General features: G+C 36.9%; 1 protein-coding gene across 10 annotated transcripts in view; it reads right to left on the bottom strand.

Moving 5' to 3' along the window:
• Positions 1–21,889, bottom strand: part of SOX5 (SRY-box transcription factor 5) — a 1,296,482-nt gene that overhangs the window by 560,102 nt on the left and 714,491 nt on the right. The gene's annotated exons all lie outside the window — the stretch shown is intronic.

Raw genomic sequence — 21,889 nt, 5'->3', positions numbered from 1 at the left:
TTAAGACTTCAAATTATATGAAGTCTTCTAAATGAAGTGCATAATTACTCAAATAGGTTTAGTCTAATAAATCATCTGGAAAAGCCAATTGAATGAAGAATGCTTGTTGTCTTAACTATGATATGTAGTCTGCTGAACAATCCACTGAGCTGGTACATCAACTCAATACTTTGCAGCGGGGGGAAATCTAGATGGATAATAAGATAAGTCCAGAATTGAACAAGAAGGAAATACTAGAATAAATTGTTTAAGAGAAATTGTCCAATTCTTTTAATAACTCTAAGTTTCCTTTTTTTAACACCATTACTCTTCCAGTGATGTTAGATGTCCATAAAAGTTTAATAATGGGACCTATAAATAACTTTAAAGTTTGCAAAGCACTTCAGGTACATTATTTTACCAGAGTCCCAAAATGATTCTGTGAGTCAGTTATGAGAAATGTCACTTTCATTTTACAAATAAAGAAACTAAGTCTTATGGCAGTTAAGTGACTTGCCCATGGTTGCTGACCCCAGTCTACAATGGAAATGCATGCAGTCTTAGAGGAATTAAAATTTTAGTTCAGCCCCAGGAAAATGAGAGGTATGCAAAAACTGTACCATATTACCAACAATGACTTGAATACAAATATAATAAAAGGTGTCAAAGGTATATATATTTACAAAAAATTTAATGATTCATAATGAGGGAAGATATAGACAGTTAAAATGCTTTATTAGTGCCTTAGTAATGTTTTCAGATCTAGAGAAAAAGTCTCTGCATTACTGAGTAAAGGACTTATGGGAGGACATTGATAAGAGTTACCCAAGATAAGAGGTTATGAATAGATTGAAATTTATACTGAAAAAGACAGAACTTATTCAAGGTCAAGATGCCTCAAGATCAAGAGACATAAGCATAGTGAAATGGTTGAGGTTTTTTGTTTGTTTTGTTTTTAAGAAGCAAACACTGAACTTTTTTTCCATTTGACCTCAACAGCTCACCTGATTGGCTTCTCAGATTAAAGCTTACATCTAAATAAAACAAACAAAATATGACACTTCCACAAAAATAAAAACTAAGATACCAAATATTAGTACTACAAAATACCTTAAATTCACTCTCAGAGTAATTCTCGTCACATAATGGATAATACCTAATCTACAAATTGAGCGTATTGCCTGTTTTTAACAACAGTTATCCCACATGAGAAGAAATGATCTCTTGTATTATTCAATAAAAAAAATTTCTACAAATATGCATCATTCAAAATAGGACATTAGAAATTTTCTCCATTAAGATAAATTTTAAAAATTATTTGACACAAGTCCAGGGGCTGAATCAAGATAGAGGATGAGAGAAGTACTCAGCTAAGCTCTCCCAACATTCCACTCCAAACAACTTTAAAATTACATCTCTAATTGAATTCTGAAACAGCAGAGTCAATAAAAGGTCAGAGTGAGATATTCTTATGCCCTAAATAATAAAGGAATTCAGAGATGTCTGTGACATGAAGGAGAAGGCTGACACAGAACTCTTGTGAATGAAACATCAGTGGTGGTGCTAGGTGGTGGTGCCAGAAGTAGCAGCAGCTTCTGGAGCTCCCTAGCCAGAGACAATAAGGGCTTTTGGCAACTGGTCAGAAAGAGATTATAGGTTTCCCCTATGCTAACACTAGACACAGGACCAGCTGCTGTTTGGCAATTTCATTGTCTATTCTCAATTCTGGGTCATAGTTTAAGGGCTAAGAAGAGCACTTTTAGTCAAGAGTGAGCAAGAATCTTAAGGGACAATAACATTTTTAGCCCCAAGGGATAAGGGACACTGATGAGCAACATCATTTCTACTCTCAAGGTATTTTTTTGTAATCCCAAGGGAGTAGGGACCCTCCCTGGGTAAAGACCAGAGTATGGACAGTGAATGCAACACTCCAGATCATGGCACCTTGGAAGCTACCACATTAAAGGAGCAGAGGGCATGGATTAGAATATCTGAGAAGGCAAAACTTCTGAGACAACAAGCAGCAATAAGATATCCAGGAAAACTGAGTATAATCCCTATAGGGAAAATGAAAAGATATTTAATGAAATAGAGGGCTATCAAGCATTCTTGATGGAAAAAGCAAAGCTGAATAGAAAAGTTAACTGTCAAATAAAAGACTCAAGAGAAGCATAAAAATGTAAACATGAAAGAGAAATCAAAAAGACTAAATAAAGGGAATAGAAGAAAGGGGAGATGGTAAAAGGGAAGGCAGTTAAATGAGGGCAAAAAAGACTTTAAAAGAGGAACAGAATTTTAAAAGAGAAAGATAAGGAGAAGAAAACAGGATGCCCAAAAAGTAATCATAATGTGAAAGGGATGAATTCATCTCAGATAGCAGAATGAAGTAGAAATCAAAATCCAACAACATATTATTCACAAGAAACACACTTGAAACAGAGAGACAGGCAGAGTTAAAATAAGGGGTTGGGGCAGAATCTATTATGCTTCAGCTAGAGTAAAAAAGGCAGGGGTAGCAATCATGATTTTAAAGTAAAAGCAAAAATTAACCTAATTAAAAAGAATAAGCAGAAAATTTATATCTTTCTAAAAGGATATGATGAAGGAATAATAATACTAATGATGTATGTACTAAATGACATAGCATTTAAAATCTTAAAGGAAAAGTTAAAAAAGTTATAGGAGAAAATAGTAAAACAATACTAGTGGGGGATCTCAATCATCCCCTATCAGAGTTAGATAAATCTAACCATAAAGTAAGTAAGCAAGAAGTCATGAAGTTTAACAGAATCTTAGAAAAGTTAGATATGATAGACTTCTGAAGAAAATTCATTGGGAATAGAAAGGAGTAGACCTTTTTCTCAGCTGGCACCTTCACAAAAAATTGACCATGTATTAAGGTCAATAACTAAATGCCAAAAATAGATTAAACGTACATCTTTCAGATAATAATGCAATAAAGATTATTTTTCATAAAAGACCTTGGAAGCATAGATTAAGAGCTAATTGGAAACTAAATAATCTAATCCTAAAAATGAGTAGGTCAAAGTACAAATCATAGAAGCAATCAATAATTACATTAAAGAGAATAACAACATTTCAAAATCTGTGGGATGCAGCCAAAGAAGTACTTAGGGGGAAATAAATATCTTTAAATGCATACATTAATGAAAGAGAGAAAGAGCAGATCAATTAATTGGGAATACAACTAACAGCACTAGACAAAGAACAAATTAAAACCCCTTAAGCAACAAAATGGAAATTCTGAGAATTAAAAGAGAGTTTAATACAATTGAAAGAAAAAATATATTGAACTAATAAAACTAGGAGCCTTATTTCAGGGAAAAAACACAATAAAATAGATAAACCATTGGCAAACATAATTTTTAAAAAGAAAAACTAAATTACTAATATCAAAAATAAAAAGGGGAAATTTGCCATCAATGAAGATAAAATTAAAGAAATTATTTGGAGTTTTTGCCATTTTATATGCCAGTAAGTCTACTAATCTAAGTGAAATGGATGAATATTTAGAAAAATATAAATTGCCAAGATTAATAGAAGAGTTAATAAAATACATAATCCTAATTTGGAAAAAGAAACTAAATCAATAAATGAGTTCCCTAAGAAAATATCCCCAGGACCAGATGGATTTACAAGGGAACTCTATCAAACAGTTAAGGAACAATTGATCCCAATACTATATAAAAACTAATTAGAAAAATAGATAAAGAAGAAGTCATACCAAATTATTTTTATGCACAAATAAAGTTCAGGACCTAAAATAGAGAAAGCAAAACAAAATAAAGAAAACTATTGATCCATTTCCTTAATAATTATTGATGCAAAATTTTCAATAAAATTCTAGTAGCAAGCTTAGAACAATATCTCCCAAAGACCACATCTCATGACTAGGTAGGATTTATACCAAGAATGCAGGACTGGTTCAATATTAGGAAAATTATCACCATAATTGACCACATAAATAACAATAACAAGAAAAGTCATATGATTGTATCAATGGGTACAGAAAAAGCTTTAACAAAACACAACACCCATTCCTATTTAAAACTCTCAAAAACACAGGTATTGGGGGCGGAGCCAAGATGGTGGAGTACACATACACACAGCTCCGAACCCACAACCCACAGAACGGCTAGAGGGGACCAACTCACGGTGAATTCTGCACCCAGAGGCCACGGAATCCGGAGAGACCTGCAAACCTCTCGCGGGGGGTCCTTCGCGCTGCAGACTGGGAGCCCGGACTAGGAGCAGAGGGCAGCCCTGCAGTGGCCGCGACACTGTGAGGAAAAGATCCGAGCGGGCTACAGGGGCGGGATCTCCAGCGGCCACGTGGTCCCTCCACCAACAGAGGGACCTGCAAACCTCTTGCAAAAGGTCCGTCGCGCTGCAGACGCGGAGCCCAGCTCAGACCTGCAGCGGCCGCAGGTCCGAGAGGTACAGATCCGAGCAGGCTTCAGGGACGGGATCTCCAGCGGCCGCACAAGCCCCTCCACCCACAGGTGATGGGGGTCGGTGAGAGAGTCTCTTTGGCGGGTCGAGAGGGGAGTGGGGTGCCCCCATGGCTTGGGCCCCCCCGGGAGATAGAAGCTGAAAGGCGGTGGCAGACAGGGGCTCCCCAAGCGGGCGGGAGCCTGGATCCATTGTGGAAGGTCTGTACATAAACCCCCTGAGGGAAGTGAGCCTGAGAGGCGGCCCTGCCCCGCCCTGACCACCTGAACTTAATTCTCACACTGAATAGCAGCCCTGCCCCCGCCAAAAGCCCTAAGGCGGGAAGCAGCATTTGAATCTCAGTCCCCAAATGCTGGCTGGGAGGACCAGGAGGCGAGGTGGGTGTGAGGAGAATATTCAGAGGTCAAGTCACTGGCTGGGGAGAATGCCCAGAAAAGGGAAAAGAAATAAAACTATTGAAGGCTACTTTCTTGGAGAACAGACATTTCCTCCCTTCCTTTCTGATGAGGAAGAACAATGCTTACCATCAGGCAAAGACACAGAAATCAAGGATTCTGTGTCCCAGCCCACCCAATGGGCTCAGGCCATGGAAGAGCTCAAAAAGAATTTTGAAAATCAAGTTAGAGAGGTGGAGGAAAAACTGGGAAGAGAAATGAGAGGGATGAAAGAGAAGCATGAAAAGCAGATCAGCTCCCTGCTAAAGGAGAACCAAAAAAATGTTGAAGAAATTAACACCTTGAAAAGTAGCCTAACTCAATTGGCAAAAGAGGTTCAAAAAGCCAATGAGGAGAAGAATGCTTTCAAAAGCAGAATTAGCCAAATGGAAAAGGAGATTCAAAAGCTCACTGAAGAAAATAGTTCTTTCAAAATTAGAATGGCACAGATGGAGGCTAATGACTTTATGCAAAACCAAGAAATCACAGAACAAAGAGAGAAGAATGGAAAAATGGAAGATAATGTGAAATATCTCATTGGAAAAACAACAGACCTGGAAAATAGATCCAGGAGAGACAATGTAAAAATTCTGGGACTACCTGAAAACCATGATCAAAAGAAGAGCCTAGACATCATCTTCCATGAAATTATCAAGGAAAACTGCCCTGAGATTCTAGAACCAGAGGGCAAAATAAATATTCAAGGAATCCACAGAACACCGCCTGAAAGACATCCAAAAAGAGAAACTCCGAGGAACATTGTGGCCAAATTCCAGAGTTCCCAGGTCAAGGAGAAAATATTACAAGCAGCTAGAAAGAAACAATTCAAGTATTGTGGAAATACAATCAGGATAACACAAGATCTAGCACCCTCTACATTAAGGGATCGAAGGGCATGGAATAGGATATTCCAGAAGTCAAAGGAACTAGGACTAAAACCAAGAATCACCTACCCAGCAAAACTGAGTATAATACTGCAGGAGAAAAAATGGTCTTTCAATGAAATAGGAGATTTTCAAAAACACAGGTATCAATGGAATCTTCCCTAAAATGCTAAGTTGTATCTATCTAAAACGAAGAGCAAGCATTATCTGTAATGGGAATAAACTTCACAACTTCCCAGAAAGATCGGGAGTGAAGCAAAGATATCCGCTATCACCACTATTATTCAGTATTGTGCTAGAAATCTCGGCTCTATCAAAAAGACCAGAAAATCGAAGAAATAAAAATACACAATCAAGAAACAAAATTACCATTCATTGTAGATGATATAATGCCATATTTATAGAGCACTAAAGAATCAACTAAGTGACAAGGTGAAAAAAATCAACAACTTTAAAAGTTGCAGGATATAAAATAAACTAATATAAATCATTGACATTTCTATATGCTTCCAAGAAAACTCAGCAGCAAGAGACAGAAAAAGACATTTCATTTAAAATAAAGCAGACAATATAAAATACTTGGGAGTCTATCAGCCAATACAAACCTAGGGATTATACAAACACAATTCAAATAGTCAGAACTAAACAACTGGAGAAGTATTAATTGTCCACAGGGAGGACAAAACAGTATAATAAAAATGACAAAGCTATGTAAGTTAGTTTACATAGTCACAAAAGAGTTACAAAAAATACAGGAAAAGGACTTCTATGTACAAAAAATATTAATTGAAGCTATTTTTGTTGTGACAAAGAATTAGAAATTGAGGGACTGGCTGAATAAGTTGTAGCACATGATAGTAATTGGGGAAAGACTGTAGAAGTTGTGGTATGTGATCGTAATTATTCTGTTGTGAGAAATGATGAGGGGGATGATTTCACAAAAATATAGGAAGATATATAAATTGATGCAAAGTTAAGTGAACAGGTCCAAAAGAACACTGTACACAGTAAAAGAAATACTGTAACAGATTCTAAACTGTGAAAAACTTAACTACTCTGATGAAGACAATAGTCCCAGACAATTCCAAAAGACCCGTAATGAAAAATGCTATCCCCCTCCATAGAGATAACTTAACTGATGGATACTGAATAAAGAATGAAGCATGTTTTTTCTTTTTTTTATTGTTTTCTTTCTCAATATATCTGATATGGATATATATTTTGCATGATCTCATATTATAATTGAAATCAAATTTACTGCTTTCTCAAGGAGGTTTGAGTAGCAGGAGCGACAGAATTATGAACTCAAAACTGTAAAAAGAAAGAATATTAAATCTTTCTTAATTGATAAATTCAACAAGATAAAAAAAAAAACCAAAACAACAAAAAACAAACAAAAATATGTACCTGTGATGGTAAAGAGAAAATGATGTAAATGGCACAGTCAGAATCTTTTCACCTCTCACTAAGATCAATCCACTTATGATCAAGTACAATGGTAACCAAAGAAGCAGCATAACCAGTCTGTTATTAAGCCCCGAGGATATTATCTACCTTAGTAACTGTGACTGAACAACGGAGTTGAATGTTACCTGGAATCAAAGTCAATCTACTCTGGTTAAACAAACAAAAACAAAAAACAAACAAAAAAAAAAACAGTCCACTTAGATCCAGCTCCAATTCAACTTTCCAGCCTTATTTCTGGCCTTTGTGCACTCCATGTTTCATTCAACTTGGACTAGTAATAATGCCTTGAATGCAACATTCCATTTCCTCCCAAAAGTCTTTGCATAATTTTTTCTATAATGTCTGCAAAGCACCTCCTTCCTCACTTCTACCTGCTTTACCCTTGCTCTTTTTTTCAGAGCTAAGTTCTGTTGTCACCCTTTCCATGAAGCTTTCCCTGTTCTCAGAAACTAGTGCTCTTTCTCTTCTCAAACTACCTTACATTTATTTATATAGATAGAGCCTAAGATCCTTGATGAAAGTGACTATTTCGTTCTTATCTTGGCAACCCTAGTACCTAGCAGGTGCCTTGAGCTTAGTGTGTATTTAACTAAATTTCCATAGAACTGAAATAATACTTACATTGAATTATTTCAAGAATAATGAAATGTCAGTTTTATGTTTAGCACTCAGTTAAAAATGTTCCCAGATCATCACAGCTGTGATGGTAGTAAGAATGATTCAAAACAGTATGTTCACATATTAAAGACAACCATGCTGACCATATTAGAAATTTTTAAAAAATCTTCCACAACTTATTTCAGAGGCCACTTCAATTCTATCATAGCAATCATATTTCAACAGTATCTATGTAGGGCACGTTCAGTGATAAGTTGGTCATTTTTTAACTAAATAAACTCAAACTTTAAAGATGGTTTCATTTTTGATGCCTCAAGATTTATGTTTACCTAGTTCTGCTGAATACATAAATAATCATATGAATGAAAAAATATGTGTATACCTACATAAATATATACACAATCATATATATATACACATACCTATGCACATGTGTATTTTATTGTATTTGTAAATTTTAGAAAAGATTCCCCTTCATTAATAAACTCCAGTGGATGTCTATTACTTTTAGGATCAAATATAAAATCATTTAATTTTTAAAACCCTTCACAAATTGCCCCCTTTCTACTTTTCCAATGTTCTTCGAGTACTTTTTGATTAAGTAACACTGGCCTATTGAGAGCTTCACGACCATCCCACCCCATATTCTGACTTCATGTTCTTTTCAGTGATTTTATCCTATACCAGGAATATTCCTCCTCACCTCCACCTTCTAGTTTCCCTGGTTTCCTCCACGATTCAACTCAAAGTCCAAGCTTAACATAGTACCCCACATCTTTCTATCTGACACTGCTAATGGCTTTCCTCTGAGATTACTTTCCATTTAAACTGTATGTATATCTACCTTATATGTACTCCCTTTTTATATTTTGTCTCTCCCATTAGAAAATGAATTCTTTGAGTGCAGGGACCATAGTTTTGTATTTCTTTGTATTCTCATGATTAGTGTATTGCCTAGTATATTGCAAGGACTTAATAAATGCTTATTGACCAACCAAATTTCCACTGAGATGATGAACTTTGTTGTTGTTTCATGGGAAGTCTCAAAGATGTTTTAGCCTGTAATTAAGGAATTGAGATATGCATTAACAGATGTGGTATCCACATGATATCATGGGCTGTTGAAGTACTGAAGTATGAACTAAGAATACATTTGCATACACATGGGATTAGTAGGCTATTTTTCTATTATTAAACTATCATGGAGCTTCCAGGAGAGAAAAACATTGACCTGGAATTCAAGATACCTGAATTTGCAGTTTCAGTTTTGCCATAAATAAAGTATATTATCTTGGACAAGTCACTATATTTGTCTGAATCTTAACCTAAATTTCTAATGTACAATAGTAAGGATTTCAATGAAATCATCTGTCAGAGAGACGGAGATGAAATTGATATCACTGCGTGACTATTTGGATAGTAGGAATAAGAGAGAATTAAGAATTAAGGATAACTCCAGGGTTATAAAACTCAGTAACTGGAAAAATACCATCAACATGAATTGGATAGTTAGTAGAAAGAATGGAAGAACAGGTGTAGGGGAAGAGATAAGAAGTTCTGTTTTGGAAATGTTGAGCTTGAGATGGCTGAAGGATATATAGTAAAGGATGCACAGAAAGCAACTGGAAATGTGAGAATGGATCTTAGAAGAGAGATAAGCATGGGATATCCAGACTTGGGGGTTTCTCTATATAGATGAAAACTGAAACCACATCCATGCAGTAGATTCAATTCTTTTTTCTATGATGATTCACTAGGGGACTATTGATCTTAAAACTGTCAACAGCACTTAAAAGTTCTTCCACTTTTTAAAAGACTTAATAGTTATTAGGGTGCATAAAAATTATATAGAAAGGAAAATGTGAAGTTAATTTAGTTCCTGAGCAATGAAAATCATAAGGTCTTTGAAATTCTTACATTTTTTTTAATTTTAGAAACTCTACTGATAGCCAAAATATATAGCAAATATTATGGCAGGGGTAATATTAATTATGAGAAAGAAAAGAGATTATGTAGTATTTGATTATTTCTATTTGTTTGGTATAGTGCCAAAATCTCTTCTGTATTCATTCCTTCAATTAAACTTATTATTACCTACAATAAAATAAGTTGGTTAGGAGACAAGATGTCAAAAAAAGCAGTAAATCACTGTAACTCTCCCATATTCACCTCCAAACAATTACAAAGTAGCACCCCAAGACAAATCCTGGAATAGCAGAACCAACAAAAAGATGGGCTGCAACACTGTTTTAGCCCAAGATACTTGGAAGAATAGTAAGAAAGGTCTGTCTCACTCAGATAAAATGGGAGCATATTCCAAGACAGGAAGCATCCCAGTAAGTCAGTAGCAAGCTCCACTTCAGCAAATCAGTGGAAGATTCTGAGCCCATGTGGTGGAGCATGCAAACGCTAACATCAGGGTACCCAATATGTCTTATAATAGCCAGGGGAACCAGCAGACTCCAGCTCCAAGAATCACCCTTTGCTTCAGTATAGCCCCAGTGAAACAGGCATCTTCCAGCAGCCATAGACATCCGCATGCTTCAATGTAGCCCTGGAGAAAAGTAGAAACACCCCAAGCCTCAGCACAGTCCACATACCTCCACTACTGAACTTAAATCTTTATATGCCTTTTATACATTGGAAGAGAAGAGGTATTAGATTGCCTACCAAACTGAAGGTCTACAGAGCCATTATGCTGATCTCATTGTTGTATGCCTGTGAAACATGGACAGAATACCAGCACCTTGCCAGGAAACTGAATTGATTCAATTTGAGTTGTCTTAGAAAAATTCTTAAGATCATCTGGCAGGATATGGAACCAAACACTGAGGTCCTTTCTCAAATTAAATTGTCAAGCATTCAAACTCTAGTGCAGAGGGTGCAACTCCAATGGGTTGACCATGTTGTTTGAGTGCCAAACATACATGCAACTAACATTCTTAAACCCCATATGGGATTGTGATGCATAATTTAAGAAGTGCTGAAAAGTTCATGAAAAAGCTTAAGAAGTCCTGACCTAAAAGATTATTTTATGGAGAACTCATATGAGGCAAACACTCAGTGGCTGTCAGAAGAAACAAGACAAGGAGATTCTCAACGTATCTCTGAATAACTTTGGAACTGATTGTGTGACATGGGAAGTGCTGGCAAGGGATCACCCTGCATCAAAGAAGGCACTGTGCTCTATGAGTAAAGCAGAATTGAAGTAGTTCAAAAGAAATACAAGATGCACAAATGTGGACAATCCACCCACCCTGTAACTTGACTCCAACATAGTAAGGTCATGTTGGTCCTCCTCAAGATAGAAGGACAATCAAAGTTAAGATCCATCAAAGGAGTCCAAGAAGGAATTTTCAGATAGGTAGGAGAAAAATCATTAGATAACAGTGTCATGAAAACCTAGATAAAGTATTCAGGTGAAGAAGGTAATCAATCCAGAGAAGTCAAGAAGAATGAGGATCATGAGAAGGCCATTTGATTTTGCAATTAAGAGATCATTGCTTACTTTGGAGAGAGTAGGTTCAGTTGAATGATGAGGATAGAAGATAGACTACAAAGAATTAAGAAGAGAGTGAAAGGAAAGGAAGTCAAGGTACCTGCTGTAGAAGGCTTTCTTAAAGAGTTTAGGCACAAAAGAGAGAAGAGACATAAGATGATAACCAGCAGGAGTCAACTGAGGGTTTTTCAAAGATGAGGAAGACATGAACATGTCTGAGGGCAGTAGGAAAACAGCCAGCAGACAGAAAGATTGAAGATAAGTGAAAGAGTGATGGAGATAAAGAAGGCAAACCACCAGAAAAGTTGAGAAAGGAACAGGATCACTTGTGTATGTAGAAGGGGGTGGGAAATGACCCATCCCTTCATGTGAAACAAGGGTAAAGGGAAAGAAAATGCTAGAAGGAATCTGAGTGATGTGAGATGAGGAAGAAGAGAGAAAAAGGAACTTTTAATGAATTGACCTATTTTTTCTATGAAATATAAGGCAAGATTTTCAGCTGAGAGGATTGGGGTAGGGAGGAATGATGACAAATTTAAGGAGTGATGAAAATTGGAAAAGCAACGGTATGGAAGAATAGTGAGTCAATTAGGGAAATGTCAATTGATTGCCTTACTATAGTAAGTGCTCAACTGGCATGATGCAACATAAATTTGTAGTGGGACAGTCAGCACTGGTACGATGATGTAAACTGTGATTTCTCTAGCATCACACAACTAGTAAGTAAACGAAGCTCAACTTGACTGCACATCTTTCCATCTGTACATCCAGCCACTGAGCTGTTCCTAACATGTTTGAACTTGAGATTTGTGTGTATAAACACACACAAAAAACACACAAAGATACATATCTCTCTCTTCAAATATATATATGTATACATGGGTCTACGTATGTATGTCTATGGGAAGGGAAGGACCTACCATGTTCTAGGCACTATGCTAATTGTTTTATAAATATTATCACATTCTATCTGACATTACCTCATTTGAGGGTCAGCTAGGTGGTGCAGTGGATAGAGCACCAGTGCAGGAGTCAGGGGGACCTGAGTTCAAATCTCACCTTTGACACTCACTAGCTGTGTGACCTTGGGCAAGTGATTTAACCCCAACTGCCTCATCCTGAGTCATCTCCAGTCATCCTGATGAATATCTGGTCACTGGATTCAGATGGCTCCAGAGGAGAAGTGAGGCTGGTGACCTGCACAGCTCTTTTATTTCTCTGATGGCATGGTCTTCTTCAGCAATGAAGGACGAACACACCTCATTTGAACTTCAGCCGCAATGTAGAAATAATTGACATTCTCTAATTTGATAGAAGTTTCCTGTTTAATCACTACCAATAGTTAGCCTTTCTTGTGAAAATGTCCCCTCATTATTTGCTGCCTTAATCTGAACATATTTCTACTCTATAAAAATTCACTCAGCATAAAAAGTAAACACATTTTAAAAAATAACTTAAAATTATTTGTTAATTACATTTCTTTGATGCTACTGCCATATTTATTATTTAGAGTAAATTTTATTCTAATGCATTTCTAATATTTCTACTTTATATAACATACAAAAATTATATGGAAATAAAGTATAGAAATACTATATATATATATACACACACATATATACACACACACACACACATAAATATTTATATATGTTTGCTATCTATTTGAGGAAACTAGATAGAAAAGCTTAAAGAAAAATGTTTTGGCACAGGAAACTCACCAAGCAACTCAGATTTTAAAATGTACAGAAGACAGAAGCAAAGTTGGGTAACAGAAGGATAATAGAAATACTCAGCACATTCTGTAAAAACAGTATCAGGAATGTTAAAGCTCTGAATGAACTGAGGCTGCAAAGAGAAACTAAAGACAATTTTTTTAAAATCAATTTTGAAGGGAAAAAGAAACAAAGAAGAAATTGAAATTTTGTTTGGGATGAACAGGATGATGATACAGAGTAGGATGATAATGGTTATGGTAACAGACAACGGAGAAAGAAAAAATATGTGCTGCTGGATTCTCATTTTCCTTATTTTCTCTACCAAGGAGAATGACCTTTGTACTGGAGATAAGACAAAAATGACAAAGAGGGATCTGATAACCAAGATTAGTAAGAAAATAGTAAAAACAGCACCCAAGCTTCACTGGATGAATTCAAGGCACTTGGCCAGATGGGAACTGAAAGAGCAAGCAGATGTTATTACTGAACTACTATAATAGTTTTCTGAAAGCTAATGAAAAATGGGACAAGTACCATTTTTAGATTAGGGGAAGGAAAATTATTCTAGTTTTAAAAAAAGAGAAAAGATCAGTCTCAGACAATAGGCCAGTAAGCTCAACTTCAATTCCTGGAAAAACTCTAGAATGGACCATGAGAAAGATGATTGGCTAACAACTCGAAAGGGAAGTGGTATTTATGAAGTGCAAGCAAGTCTTCATCAAGATGAAGTCACGCCAGACTAACCTCATTCTCTTTTTGGAAAGGACTACTAAACTAGTAGATATGAGAAATATTGCAATTTAGAGTTTAGCCATATTTTAGAGAAGCTTTTTATAAAGAATCTCATATTATTCTTGCCCATGAGAATATAGTTAGATGTATTTAGAATTGGGTGAAATGCTGAGGTAAAAGAGGGATTGTGAATAGTTCAATGTCAACATGGCAGAACTGAGTACAAGGATCTCTGTCTGAGATTGTGCTGTTCCACATTTATCACTGATTTGGATGGATGATGTTTCTCATATTTGCAGATGACAGCAAGCTGAAAGATATAGCTAACACACTGGATGACAGTCAGGATCCAACTGGATTTGTACAGGCTAGAACGCTGAATCTAATAGGATGCAATTCAGAAGGGATTAATGCATAGTCTTACAGGTGGCCACACACAAAATAGTCATCTGCTCAAGTATAAGCTAGAGTCAAGGTTAAATCACAGTTGTTCTGAAAAAAAATATGGAAGTTTTAGCGTACTGAAAATACAACAGAGGTCAACAGGGAACACAAAAACTTTAATCTTGTTCTGCAAAAGACTGATGAAAAAAGTATTTATTAAACACTTACTATTACCAAAATCTAAGCTTGGGATACAAATAAAAAGAAAAAAAGCAAAAATGAAAATACCCCAAGGGTATAACAATTCAATGGGGGAGACAAAGTGTTTATCCGACATCAGAGAATACTAATGAGAAGTAGATATGGACATGGAATGTAACCTTAGATGGGGATGATATCAGCAGCTAAGTTTCTAAGAATCAGATGTTGGGAGAAAGAGAATTCCAGTAATGGGATGAGACAGTGTAAAAACATGGAGGGTTGTTTATGAGAGGAACAACACATGGGTCAGTATGCTACATCATTGTGAGACCAAGGAAAGTAAGATCTTTTGCTGTTTTTGTTTTAGTATAATCAAGAAATACAATGCCTCTATTTGAATGTGATTAAAGAAGATCTTCCCCACTCATTGATGGGCCTGCCCATTGGCAAGAAGACTGGAATGGAATGAAAGGGTCCAGTTTATGAAGATTTTCATATGCCACCTATAAGATTTGATTTTGGAGGTATTAGAGAGACAATGAAGTTTATTGAGGTGGTAGAGGATGATATGCTAAGACATAATTTTTAGGAAAATCCCTTTGGTGTCTATGAAGAGGATGGATTAGCGTAGAAAAAGACATGTGGCACAGAGATCATTCAGAAATGTATTATAACAGGTGAGTCAAAAGGCAATGAATGTCTGAACTAAGATGGTGGCTGTGTGAGTTGGGAAAAGAAGAGTTTTGCAATAGATCTTACAGAGGGAGAAATGACAAGATTTGGCAACTTATGGAATGGGTGATGAGTGAAAGAAAGGAGTCAAGGATGATGCTGAGATTTCAAGCTTGAGAGACTGGAAGTATGGTAGTATCTCTGACAGTAATTAGGAAAGTTTAGAAGCATGGAGCTTTGAGGGACAAAACAAATGGGTTCTGTTATACACTTGTTGAGTTTGAGATGCCTAAAAGACTTCTGTTTTCATATGTTCAAAAGGCAGTCAGCAATGCAGGAATGGAGCTCAATAAAAAAAATGTGACTTGTTAAATAGCTCTGAGAATAATTTTCATTAGATTGATAATTGAACAAACCTTCTGGGAATGAGAAATTGATAGTCCGAAAGTGCTCTGTTCTTATGAAAACTCCTATACAACGTTGTGTTCAGTTCTAGGTGTCATGATTTTAAAAACATACTGACAAGCTAGATAGTATCCAGAAGAAGACAGCTAGAATACTGAATGGCCTGGAATCCCTGTCATATGAGGACAGTTTGAATAACTTGTGAACATTTAGCAAACAGAAGAGATTTGGGGGGACATAATAGCTGTCTTAAGTATTATTAAGGAGCTGTCATATGGAAAAGAGGTTATATTCCTGTTTGGATGTTGCAGAAAAACAATTTAGATTTGATGTCACTGATAAAAATGTTGTGCCATATAAGGCTACTTGTTAAATATGGAATGGTGGGAACTTCTTTAATGTATTGTACTATTTGGCTGTTGAGGTCCATTTTGATTCTGAAATTCTGTTATTTTGTAATGCGAATGATGATGAAGATGATGATGGTGGAAACATCATACAACTAACACTCATCATGTATTTAGCAAAGCATTTGAGAAAAACCACTCATGCCACTCTTGGAGACAAGACAGAGATGATATATATGATAGTATTGTTAAGTGGATTCAGGTTTGGTTGAATGACTACAGCCAAACTGATATTAAATGGTCAAAGCCAATTTCAAGTGTGGATTCTACTGGAGTATCCCAGGAACGTTTCCTCAATCTCACAACATTAAAAATTATTATCAATGGCTTAAAAAAATAGAAGATAAATTTTTCAAATTTCCAGAAGGCACAAAACTAGAAGTTAATTGCTAAGAGTTAGGTATGACAGAATAAGCAATTAAGAATATTGTGGCAAATGAGAATATTAAGCTACATCAGATAAAATATAGAGTGCTATACCTGGATTCAAAAAATCAAATTCATAAGAACAAGATAGGAAAACAGTAGCTTGACAACTAAAAAAACTTGCTTAATAAGAATCTACAGCTATCATTCCTAGGAGCAGAGGGGAACTTACAGAACACATTTGCTTCATATGGTCTTGCTTTTTCTGAAGAACATATCTGGTGCTGCTCTCTTTCTGGTACCATAAGTGATACTGTAATCTTAATCTGGGCCACTTCCATTCACACATTTTCCTGAGCCCTTCATTGTAGGACCTTTGAAAACATACATGCACCGTCAGAGGGTTCTGATTAGTCCCTATATGCAGCTTTCCCTCAAGTCAAAAAGGACAGGCATTTGAGCCGAAATCCCCTCTCTCATTTATTCCACATAGCCAATCAATTGTCAGGTCTTGGCATTTCTATCTTCACAATCTATCTCCCTTTCTCTCCAGTCACATCACACAGCCAGAACCCAGATTCAGGTACTTATTGTTGTGTTGTCCTTCGTTGTCAAAGAGGACCATGACATCAGAGAAATGATGACATGACTTGCAGTTGACTTAGATTTGAGTGAGGAGGGCTGTGCAAGGTCACCAGTCTCACTTTCTCCTCCAGAGCCATCTGAATCCAATGATCAGATTTTCATTAGGATGACTGGAGATGGCCCAGGATACAATGAGAGCCCCTGGTACTTTCAAGTTAAGGCCTTTTCAGGTACTCCCTTAGAGTGAGGTAATGCCTAGTCAGTGAATAGGCCTCTTCAAGAAGTGAGTCAAGGGATGGCCCCTTTAATTAGAAAAAGAAAAAAAAAACCTGGAGGTGAAGACCCTCAAGGTTGTTGTCCCAAAGAGAAATAGTTAACATTGACATTCACTCTAAGCCTGGAGGGCCCAAAATACAGCCATTCAGTGGAGCTTGGGCAGGGATCTATTGTTGGTCCAATCTATGAACTCTCACTTGGCTTGCTGTAATCGGTTTCAAATTGATCTTTCTGCCTCAGTATCCTCCCTTATAAATGCTAAAGTGCTTTTCCTAAAGATTAGGTGTGACTATGTCACCTCTCACCCTAACTTAATAAACTCCAGTGACTTCCTATAATATCCAGAATCAAAATCTTATGTCGAACATTTAAAGTTCTTCATAAACTGCCACTTTCCTATCTTTCCAATTTCCTTACATTTTACTCCCTTCCATGAGCTCCATGATGTAGTCATAAAAGAGTACTTCTTTTTCTTCATATGATGTTCTATGTCCCATCTCCATGTTTCTGCACTGACTGTTTCCTAAACCTGAATTCCTCCTAGTTCCTCCCAATATCTGATTCACAGAATCCTGTATTTCCTTGAGTTTCACCTCAAGTATGACTTCCTTCAGAAGGTCTTTCCTTGGCCCTATAGCTTCTGATATCATCCTCATCAATTTACCTTCCATCTACCTTGCATTTTACAGGTACAGTGATTAATATGTGTTATCGCCTCCATTCAAATATAAACTTCTTAAGAACGGGGACTATTCTCTACATTTCTCTGTATTTCAACGGTTTAGCACAGTTTAGCATGGTTTATCCTGACACACAGTAACTGCTTAATAAATTCCTGTTGACGTACTGATTTTAAAGGAATAAATAACTTTAGCTCTTCCTTTCTTCTGCTTCTCTTCAGAACATGTGGCTTGAAATTTGGAGAGTTCTTTGGACTTCCTGGAAGGAGGAGGAACTTTCTCCCTTCAGTAGTTAGGGCAGATAGTCAAAAAAGAGTAAAAAGATCATATGATTATCTAGGTGAGGCTGAGACTAGATCTGAAATACCTGACTTCTTAATTTTTTTTCCCTGAACAGAAATTCTGAGATAGACATTTCTATCCTCTGTGGCTACCTCATGGGCTCAAGAGGCCTAGAGTCATGGAAAAATCTCTGGAATGGGCTGGAAGAGATGTTCCTTTCAACAATTAAGATACTTCTCAACGGAAAAAATGACCACCAATAAGAGGATAAATTCAAGCCATGATCTGACTTCCCATAATACATAGATTTTGAGGGAGTTACTCAAATAGTACAAAACCAAGGTGAGTATGAAATATCCATTCCAAACTCTCATAAAGTGTTTCAATTTTTAATATTTTAAGTAACAACCTCTAAGCATAATGGAAGAGTATAATATGAGTTATGGTTACTATTTCATGTTTTAATTATCAATGCATCTCACTGCATCCCTGAATATTTTATGCTCACAAAAACATGTCTTTTATGATTAAGGAAATCAATGACTTCCTTATATCTGCTTTATACCGAATACCTTTCCTAGAAGGATCCCATTGATTCCTTGTAAAGAGACTTTAAATAGAAACCAAATTGTAATTTTAAGAGATTATTCTCAGAATTCTATACTTGGGTAAGAGAGGACTGAACCAGAGTTAATGAGGAGAATCTTTCTTTGGAGTTATATTCTCTTAGATCTGAACTCAGTCCACATAAATCCAGAGGAAGATGTCCCAGACCTTTCTGTCACAAGCTTGCTTGAATATTTTTAAAGATATAGTAATGAACTATAGAAGGAAGTGGTAATCACAAAAAGCTAGCATGGCTTCACCAAGTCATGCAGCCCTCATTTTCCTCCCTCTTAACAGAGGGTTATTAAAGTTGCTTTCATCTTAATTTCTTTCCTCTTCCTATATTCTGGCTCTCACTGAGACCTGGATCACTCCCAGTAGCATGGCCCTGGCCGGCCCACCCCCTGCTAAACCTGTGTACTTTTACTTTTTTCCCCAACTCACACTGAGCAAGGTGGGGGAATTGGAATACTCCTTTCCCCCCAGTGCCACTTCCACGCTCTCCTTCTACCAACATCATTCAGTAATTTCTCCTTTCAGATTCATTCAATCCGTATTTACCACCCAATTAAAATTCTCATAGTTTCTGCCTACTGACAACTAGGACAATTTCTTTATTTCCTCAATGAGTTTGGGACATCCTAGGGAACTTCAACATGCATAATAATGTCCCCTCAAATTTCTTAACCTCCCATTTCCTCAACTTATTCATTCTGCATGACACTATCCTCCATCCCACCTCAGCTACATACAGAGATGTGTGTATTCTTGATTTTACTATCACCTACAAATGTTTCCCTTCCATATTCATGTATTCTAAGATCCCCTTTGCTGATCATAATCTACTGCTATTCCACCTCTCTCTCCCTCTGCCTTGAAACTCTGTCAGTTGTCCTCATTGTGTCCTCTAATACTTCCCATGCCTCAGTTCTTTTACATATTATAAAGACTGGCTATATTTTCTTCCCTCCCTCCCTCCCTTCCTTCCTTCCTTCCTTCCTTCCTTCCTTCCTTCCTTCCTTCCTTCCTTCCTTCCTTCCTTCCTCCCTCCCTCCCTCCCTTCTTCCTTCCCTCCCTCCCTCCCTTCCTTCCTTCCTTCCTTCCTTCCTTCCTTCCTTCCTTCCTTCCCCATCTTGACCCCTTGTTGAACCAGTTCAACCCACACTGTCCTCTTCTTTCATTTCCCTTGTCATCTTATCCTATAACTAATCCTGGTCCTCCAAACTTCAGCTTTGAATTACACCCACCAATCACTGCCTTTGCTCTTTCTCATGTGGTGATGAAAAAGTATGTTGAAAATCACTAATCATGATGACTTGGTTCACAACAAACTTATGTTTCATTATCTTAATTTGTTCCTTACTGAAACAGGACAATCTTTTGTACTTCCCTAAATTACTATCCCACTAACTATAGAGGATTTTAAAACTTTTTTTTTTAAGTAGTCATTGAAAACTTTTGCGGATCTCTTTCTCTCCACTATCTCCTCTGAGAACCTTGCCTCAAATTGAAGCCATTAGCTGAGAGTTTCCTCCTCTCCCTTCTTAATCATCTCATATCACTCAAGTGCCTTCTGCCATTATCTCATCTTTCACAAATTCTTACATGAAAAGGTAAACTTCTTTGCTGAGGTAAACCCCCTCTGTATTCACAAATGATCTCATTCTACCTCATCTCCTTCAGCAGATTGCATCCTCTATCATCACTACTCCCTCACTAATCTTCAATTTCTCCTCATATATTAGATATCTCCTTACTATCTACCAATGGGTCCATGGCTCCTTCATCCTCAAAAACTCCTACTTCACCCCTGTTATTTTTCTCCCATTTTTCTTCTCCTTTTTGTGGCTCAATTCCTTGATAAGGCCATCTATAATCAAGACCTCCACTCCCCTTCCTTTCACACTCTTCTTAACTCTCCACAGCCTGGCTCTCACATTCAACCTCATCATTCACCTGAATCTGCTCACTCCAACATTACCAATGATTTCTTAAATATAAAACCTAATGACTTTTTCTCAATCCTCATCCTTGTCCTCTGTCTGAACATGTCCCATCCCGTTCAATAAAATCTAGTTGCCTCATTGCCCTCAGGATCAAATATGAAACACTCAAACAGCTTCATAGCTTTGTTGTCTCCTAACCTTCCAGTCTTAGACTTTCCTTACCGCCATGTACTCTGTGATCCAGTGACACTGGCTTCATTGCTGTTCCTTGCATAAGATGTTCCATCTTCCAACTTTGGCTATTCTTAATAGCTGTCTCCAGTGCCTGAAATGTGCTCCCTCCTTATCTCCATCTCCTGATTCCTTGGTTCCCTTCAAATTCCAGACAACATTCAACATTCTACTGTAAGCATTTCCTAATCCCCCTTAATGCTTGTGTCTTCCCTCTTTTGATTTTTTTCCAATTTATGTTATACGTGTTTGGTTTGTACACAGTTTTTTAAGCGATGTCTTTCCACTGAATTTTTAGCACTGGTTATCTTATGCCTTTCTTCGTACCCTCTGCCCTTAGCAATGTTTCCAGTATACAGCAGATGTATGATATACACTTATAAACTGACTCTCTGGTAGATAATGGTAATAATGTAAATGTAGTTTATCTAGGTCTTAGTGAAGAATCTGATGAATTCATTTATGTTATTATGGGAAAAAGATAAAATGTGAGATAGAATAGGACAATTAGATGAATTTAGAACTGAATGAATGAGTAATTATAGTTTGATGCTAATTTGAATAAATAAAAGAAAAGTGCTCATTAAGGGCTTACTATGTGCAAAATACTGAGCTAAACAAAGTCAACAAAATGTGAAATCAAGATAGTACCTGCCCTTAAGTAGTTTACATTCTGTAGGGGTAAGATAGCATCCATATGGCATTGGTGGTAAACCAGGCAGTGTTTTGGTCTGTGAAATCACAAAATTGATTAATGGAGCCCTAAGCAAAACTGTTCAACATGCCTTTACCCAGTAGCACTGCTTATATTTATTTGGTTATAGTACTCAAATGTTGAGAAAGAGGTAAGGGAAAATGGGGAGGGGCAGGTATTAAGAAGATGGCCAGGGCAAAGGGCTAAAAACATTGTCTGATGATGTGGGGGCTGCCAGATATAGAGGGAACAGAGTTTGTACTTAATGACTCAGTCAACAGGACAGTTTGGCAGTGCCCCAGAAATCTATGATTGTTCCTCTTCTTCTTATCAAAGTTATTGGGTTTTTT

Source organism: Notamacropus eugenii, chromosome 3 (genome assembly GCF_028372415.1).
Source record: "Notamacropus eugenii isolate mMacEug1 chromosome 3, mMacEug1.pri_v2, whole genome shotgun sequence".
Classification (NCBI taxonomy): Eukaryota; Metazoa; Chordata; class Mammalia; order Diprotodontia; family Macropodidae; genus Notamacropus; species Notamacropus eugenii.
This window is presented reverse-complemented; position numbering and strand designations above follow the sequence as displayed.